This window comes from Vigna radiata, chromosome 10, assembly GCF_000741045.1.
Source record: "Vigna radiata var. radiata cultivar VC1973A chromosome 10, Vradiata_ver6, whole genome shotgun sequence".
Taxonomy (NCBI): Eukaryota; Viridiplantae; Streptophyta; class Magnoliopsida; order Fabales; family Fabaceae; genus Vigna; species Vigna radiata.
Genome location: NC_028360.1, coordinates 9,837,846 through 9,846,441, shown reverse-complemented (window position 1 = coordinate 9,846,441; position 8,596 = coordinate 9,837,846).

Genomic DNA, 8,596 nt, shown 5'->3' with positions numbered 1-8,596 from the left:
AAATGGTTTCTCAAGTACACAACTCTTCAACCTCTGAGTGAAAAAGCTTTTTAAAGTCAAGCTTATAAGTTAACTATTTATAGACTCGTTTAGAAATTTAGGTCAAAAGCTTAAGAGTCTATTTTGCAATGGATAATGATATTTTAACAACTTTTTTTTAACAATTTTTTGACAACAGGACATATGTCATCATTTTATTAGTCTGTTTGAATTTATTTTATAAAAATATTTGAAACAGATCAATCACAAACTGTCACGTATGTGTTGTCAAAATGATGTCAAAAAAAAAGTTGTTAAAAGAGATTTTTTCCTTTTCCAACTATCAGTAACAATTGATTGTCATAAATGATAGTAGATTATTTGAGAAACTATTTCAAAAATTGTTTTCTCTCTATGACAATTGATAACCATAAGTAATAATGGATTATTCCATAATGAAAATCCAAAATTAACTGTAATATCTCAGAGGTTTTTAATGAAAATAAAACTTTATCTTCAACACTTTTTTTATGAATCATCATCATCACCAAAACTTTTTATTGAAGCAAAATGTCCATATTCTGATTTTTGATAATAATAAAAGCATAAGAAAATGAACAAAGACCTATACATCTAGATGAAACAAGGTTTAATAACCTATTTTATTCCTAGTTTTGTTAAATAATGTTAATTTAATCCCTCATTTTAAAATGTTTAAATTGATCCTTAGTTATTAAATTTTGTGTCAATGTTGTCCTTTTTCATTAAATACACATTAGCGACCTTAACTTTATTTTCTCTTTCTTGTGCTTCTCTGCATCGCATCAAACTTTTTTTTTTCTTGTCAGTTTATTTTTTAATGGAAAGGACGTAATAATGACAAATGTTACCTATTAAATTTAAGTCATTAATATTTAAAATAAAATATTATTCTAACAGAGCTTTTATAATTTCATTCATGTGATAACGGTAATTAATATATAATAATAACATATTGAATGTATTAGAAATTTAAAAAAACTCTGAAACGAGAACTCCTCATGCCAAAAATATAATTTTCAAACATATATATATATATATATATATATATATATATATATATATATATATATATATATATATATATATATATATTAATGCAGAGTATATTTTATTCATTTAAAAAATTATAAATTCAATTTTAAAACTAGAATTGAGTTGTGCTAAAAACCATCCCTAAACTGGTTTTGAAACTACATNATATATATATATATATATATATATATATATATATATATATATATATATATATATATATATATTTTGTTGCAGAGTATATTTTATTCATTTAAAAAATTATAAATTCAATTTTAAAACTAGAATTGAGTTGTGCTAAAAACCATCCCTAAACTGGTTTTGAAACTACATTGTTAAAGAAAGAAACTAACACGGCGTTATGCAATGGAAAAGGAGATGGATTAAGAATCAAAGAAACAAGAAATGGAAGAATAAAAAACAGCATAAACACCAAAAAAAGAAAAGTGATTTGGAAAAATAGTATAGAGAATTAGATGCTGCTGAATTATAAGCTCCAATTCCTCTCTCTTCCTCACTCTTGTCTCTCACTAAACGCCCCCTCATGCCTCACCCTTTTTGCTTTCTTTTCTTTCATCTATTGTGGTTTGGAGTTGGTTTCTTTTTATTGTTCTTCTTTTCTCCAGCTGCGTAAATGGTGATGATGATTCAAAATGTAGGTAGCGTAGGGAATTAGTTTAAGCTATGAAAAACAAGTTTCTCCAAACTGGGTATTCCTCACTATTTCTAAAAACAAAAACTTTGGACTAGCTTTTGGAATCTGCATTTGGGTTCCCATAAGGGTTAAGCGGGGAGAGGCTGAAGAAGAATGGAGTGTTAATCTGTCTCAGTTGTTCGTTGGGTCCAAGTTTGCTTCTGGAAGGCATAGCAGGATCTACAAAGGCATCTACAAGTACATGGACGTTGCAATATTTAAGCTGGTGAGTCAACCGGAGGAGGATGAGGACTTCGCTGTTTCACTAGAGCAGTAATTCACTTCTGAGGTTAATTTGCTCTTTTGTTTCCGCCATCCAAATATCATCACCGTGAGTTCTCTTTCTCAACACTTTATCCCTGTTTCTGCATGGAACATAATAACTTTGATCCTCATCCTTTTCTTTCATCAGTATTATTCCCTTTACCAATTTTTTCTCAGTAATTAAAAAATATATATAACATTTCCCTCCCTCATCACCCTTTTGTCTGGTTCAAAGGTGCAAGTATTGCGAGATGCAGTTATAGATATATAAAATCGTGTCTACGCCTGACCACTCTATAATGTGGTGGTACAGTGGTACTCCTCTTTCTTGCTAATCGAAAAATGACACGTCATTGACCTTCTCTCAGGTTGTTAGTGTGTGTTTTTTTTGGTTGTTGTAGAAATGTTAGTTTTTAGTTGGAGGATAATAAAAAGAGGTTGACATCCATTTTTTTTTTACATTATTTTGATATCGTCACGTGGTGGGTATCAACTGGTCCAGACAAATAAAAAACTAACGTGTTATTTGGAACACTCATGGACAATTTTGGAAGGGAAAAGATTCAATTTCGCGGATTCTTTCATTCTCAACTTTTCGTTCATTGCTCTCTAGTGTTGTCATCACCCTCGTCTCATTCTCTCTCACTCATCTCTCTCGTTCTGTCATCACTCTCGTAGGAGGTTTTCGCTCATCTCTCTCTGGCACGTATTCGATCATCTCTCGCGTGGTGTGTGTTCTCTCTCGAACCACTCTCTCGCATTGACCGAGCATTTTTGTGGGTGTCTTGTGCGTTGTCGTTGGTGTGTCGTTGAAGCCCTCTACCATATTAGTCTTGTGTGTTTTGTTTGTGTTGCTATTTCTTGGTAAGTTGAACTGGTCGAACACTAACCTAATCTCCAGTAGAGAGGTTTTCTTCTTCTTTCGCGAGACCTAATGATTTTGTGAACATTGTTATGAATGCAGGGACAAATGACATCTGCAAAAAGAAATGTAAGATTAAATATAAATTTCTATCACAGGACTTGCGTACTACATTTGGAAATGAAATTAGGAACAAAGGTTTGACAAAGGTTGTGCTTCTTGGTCATAAGGGTGACATCCTGTGCAAGGTTTTGGTTTCACACACTAGGAATTCAACAAAGTTTGGAAAAGGTTGGAAAGAATTTTGCATCCAATGTGGTTTGAAGGAAGGAGACGTTCTTGTCTTTGAGGTTGACCACCATTGTCATGATATTACAGTAGAAGTTCACATTAATAGTGTAGCTGTTATGTTAACCAGCCAATATTAGTGTGAATCACAAACGACAAAAAGAATTTATGTTCAAGTCCTGTAATTTATATATTTAATCAAAAGTATCTTTATGGTTTCTTAGACTGAATGACGTAGGGTGAACTCACCAAATTGTTTCCTATATGCAACATGGGGTGCCTAAACATGATTGATCACACCCAAGGCACACCTAAAAAATAAAAACACAAGCAAAACACTTCAAAATTTGCAAAAAATTGAACTGTTCAGACACTGGTCCCCTGTGTACTAAAAACTGGCTCTTGCAGCACAACTTTCTATACAAATCTCCATTTTTTCACGCATAAACGTTTACACAGCTTCTGTAAACAATTACCAGTGCATTTTTTGCTACAATTGTTTCAGGACTTCAACCAAATACTTGTACTCAACATAATTGCTTCCTATATGCAACATAGGGTGCCCAAACATGATTGATCACACCTAAGGCACACCTAAAAAACAAAAACACAACAAAACACTCCAAAATTTGCAAAAAATTGAACTGTACCGGTCCCCCTGTGTACTAAAAACTGGCTCATGCAGCACAACTTTCTGTACAAATCTCAATATTTTCACGCGTAAACGTTTACACACCTTCTGTAAACGATTACCAGTGCATTTTCTACTGCAGTTGTTTCAGTACTGCAGTTGTTTCAGGACTTCAACCAACTACTTGTGCTCAACATAATTGCTTCCTATATGCAACATGGGGTGCCCAAACATGATTCATCACACCCAAGGCACATACAAAGACCAAAAACACAACAACACACTATTAAATGACAATAACATATGCAATTCAATTATCTATAATAATATGTCAAACAAGGAAAGTTGCATGTAAGATTAATTACAATCCAAATTACAAAACATCTCTTCATGTAAGACTAATTACAATCCAATTAAGAAACCTATACTACTGTCACTCATTTTTTATTCTAAGCAATCCAGTGTAAGGAGTCCTAAGGGTTAGGCTCTTGTAACGCCTTCGTGACCCCTTCCTCACATACGTCTTCATTGGAGATGGATTGATGGACATGCCTCCTGGGGAGATGGACGGTTCTTCACGTGGCATACTCTGTCCACCATCCTCTGGTCTTCTTCGTCTAGCTTTCTCTTCGACCACCTCTCGCTCCAACACAAAACTTCATTTTAAGTTCTGCACCTAGCTTTTGTTGATGCTCTATGGTTCGCATTACACTCTCTCTGAGATTTCTTTTTAATAGCTTCTTTGCTGATGTTTGTCATCTTTCATTTTTGGTCTTGGTTGAAGACGGAGACACGAAGACGGAGAAATGGAATGAAGATGGAGAAATGGGTAGACATAGAGTGTTTAACTCTAATGAAACAGGACAGGGGAAAACATGGGAATAAAAAATCCAAACTTCGTCCTAAATCATGACGTCATTTTTTACTTTTTAAAAAAAAAAAAAAGAACCAATAGCATGAAGACACGTGACAGTTTCAAAATGGTGTCAAAAAAGTGGTGTTAAAATATCAAGACGCTAAAAAGGGACAGATAAATGGGGACAAGTGATTTGAATACCGAGTGTCGTGTCTTCATCTGAAGACTTTTGGTGTAGTGTGAAATTTTATGAAAAGTCGAATCAATTATTAGTAAAAAGAAATTATGGAAAAATTATGATTTTACTGCATGTGCCAAGCAAAAGGTGTTTTAGCAGGTGAATTCATTTTCTTTGAAGTAGATATGTGGCATTGTGGACTATCACACGAATGACAGGCTAATATAAGAGTTACTTTTATACAAAGAATACAAGGCTTTGTGTGTAAAGTTTGGAATTGGTGAATATAATAAAGAAACTAATTAAAACATGATATGTATTGGTTATGCAGTTTGTTGCAGCTTACAAGAAACCTCTTGTGTTCTGCATTATTATTGAGTATTTGGGCGGGGGTTCCTTGAGAAAATACTTAATTCAGGAAGGACCACATTTGGTTCTCACAACGTTGTTCTCGTAGAGTGTTAGTCTTGAGACTAGGTCTTTTACTCTCTAGGGGATGGGAAGCTTGGTGTTGCAAAATGCATAGTAGGGTGAGTTGGAGGAGGAGTCACAGGAATGAGAAGGCCGAGTTGACTCAACGAGGAGGAACGCTAGAAGGGAAGAGATGATGAAGAATGTAGTGGAAATTGAAGAGGGAGGGAGACCCATGAGGCTGCGAAGTGTGTTGGTTGTTCGTAAAATAGAGACAAAGAGGGTACCTTGAAAAGTAAATTCAAAACTGACAAAGTAATTATTTTAGGAATCTGTTATTTTGACAACAAGTTTTTAACAACATTTTGACAACGCCAGGTGTCACCAAATGATTGGTCTATTTTTAATTTAATTTTAATGTTAAAATGTGACGTTGAAAAGGACCTGTGTTTTAGAAAATTTGGATTCAAAATATACCCCTTGCCTATTTCATATCAAATGAATGTTCTCTCACATTCCTCTCGTTCTCTCCCTTAAATTTTCGTTCTCCCTCTTCGTTCTCCCTTTTCAATTTCGTTCTCCCTCCATTTTCGTCCTCTCTCCAAGCTTTGTTCATCTTCCTCAATTTCGCGGGACAGACCAAAAGCTCCCGTTGACGACATTGTGCGCAATGACATCCTCCGGTGAGGCTAGTGGTTCAAGCAAGGAAAATGGGTTTTTTCATTTTCTTAAATGTGTTATGGGTTTGACTTTAGGTTTTCGTTTTGGGTTTTAGGTTTTGGTTTTGTGTTTTTTTTAATTGGGGTTTTATTTCTTGGTTTTGGGGTTTTGTTTAATTGTGCTTTTATTCTTTTGGAGGCAAAGTTGGCTAAAGAGAAGAATAAACAAAGGAATAAAGATGATGACGAACACAGTACGACTTGTCAAGAATCTCACATGAACACTCCCTTTGTAAGCTCGGGAGGCATTTACACCAACCAACCCACTACAGAGAGGTTTGTGAGGGTCGGATCAAGAAAGCGATACAAGGGTAGAGCCCTTAGGACTCTGTACACTGGAAATAGGACGAAACATGAGTTATTTTTGTATTTAGTTATTATAGGAAGTAAGAGATCATTGTACATATATGAACCAAATAATTTATTGTAACATTTCTTTTAACGTTAATGAAGATGAATCTTGATTTGCATTCATTATTGTGAATGTTCTTTGAAGTGGTATTCCTTTCCCTATTGGCATTGTCAAGTGAGTTGCGGTTTAGAACTTTAAAATCAAAGTGTCCAATATGACTCAGTATCATCCATTAATAATGAGGAATTAACAAATTTTATTGGATTTCAAGCATTTGCAAGGTATTTTGTCACTTGTAATCGATTACAAGGACCCTGTAAACGATTACACGAAAAAAAATCTGGTTTTGGACAAATACTTGTGTTGTAGGAGCCAACTGTGAGCACATAAGCCAAAGACATTTTACGTAATTATTTCATATTTTTTGAATGGATAAAAGTTATTTTAATGTTTAAGTGTGAGTAGAGTTTGAAAACTGAGTTTTGGATAGTCCTTGGTAAAGACTCAATGTTGGTGTCATGACCAAGTTAACATGCTGTCAACTTTGACCTTTGATGATTATTTTAATCATAACTCTTTCCATGTACCTCCAAATGATGTGATTCTTTTTTCATTAGAAACTAGACTCAAAAATCGTTCCAATGATTACTAATTTGTAATTTTTAGACATCTTAGCTAGTGCAGTGAATTGCTTAAAGTTAACGTTTTATACATTCCTGCCACCTCTGATTGTTTTGCTCATTACTTTCTTCACCGAACTCCAAATGAGTTTATTCTTGTTTTGTTGGAATCTAGACTCAAAGACCTCTCAAATTATGGCTTGGTAATCAAGTTTAGGCATTTTTGGCCATTGTATTCGATTACAAGGATCCTGTAAACGATTACAGGAACAAAAATATGGTTTTGGACAAATACTCGGGTTGTAGGAGCCAACTGTGGGCACATAAGTAGCCAAAGATATTTTATGTAATGTTTTCATATTTTTTGAATGGATAAGAGTTCTTTTTAATGTTTAAGTGTTAGTAGAGTCTGAAAACTGGGTTTTGGACAGTCCTCGGTGGAAAGACCCAATGTTGGTGTCATGACCAAGTTAACATGCGATCAACTTTGAGCTTTGCTGGCTATTTTAATGATAACTTTTCCCACCGAGCTCCAAATGATGTGATTCTTTTTTCATTAGAAACTAGACTCAAAAGGCTTTCCAATGATTATTAATTTGTAATTTTTGGACATCTAAGTTGGTGCAGTTAATTCCTTAAAGTTAACGTTTTATACATTCCCGACACCTCTGATCTTTGTTGGTTGTTTTGCTTATTACTTTCTTCACCGAACTCCAAATGAGTTTATTCTTGTTTTATTGGAATCTAGACTCAAAGACCTCTCAAATTATGGCTTGGTAATCAAGTTTAGGCATTTTTGGCCATTGTAATCGATTACAAGGATCCTGTAAACGATTACAGGAACAAAAATCTGGTTTTGGACAAATACTTGTGCTGCAGGAGCCAACTGTAGGCACATAAGTAGCCAAAGATATTTTACGTAATTTTTTCATATTTTTTGAATGAATTAGAGTTATTTTTAATGTTTAAATTTGAGTAGAGTATGAAAACTGGGTTTTAGACAGTCCTCGGTGGAAAGATTCAATTTTGGTGTCATGACTAAGTTAACATGCGGTCAACTTTGAGCTTTGCTGGCTATTTTAGTGATAACTTTTCCCACCTACCTCCAAATTATGTGATTCTTTTTTCATTTGAAACTAGACTCAAAAAGCTTTCCAATGACTGCTAATTTGTAATTTTTGGATATATGAGTTGGTACAATTAATTCCCTAAAGTTAACGCTTTATACATTCTTGACACCTTTGACCTTTGCTGATTGTTTTGCTCATAACTTTCTTCACCGAACTACAAATGAGTTGATTTTTGTTTTGTTGGTTTCTAAACTCAAAGTCCTCTTAAATTATGGCTTGTTAATCAATTTTAGGAATTTTTGGCCATTGTAATCGATTACAAGGATCCTATAAACGATTACACGAACAAAAATCTGGTTTTGGACAAATACTTTGCAGGAGCCAATTGTGGGCACATAAGTAGCCAAAGATATTTTACGTAATTTTTTCCTATTTTTTGAATGGATAAGATTTATTTTTAATGTTTAAGTGTGAGTAGATTCTAAAAACTGGGTTTTGGATCGTCCTTGGTGGAAAGACCCAATGTTGGTGTCATAACCAAGTTAACATGCTGTCAACTTTGACCTTTGCTGGCTATTTTAATGATAACTTTTCCCAC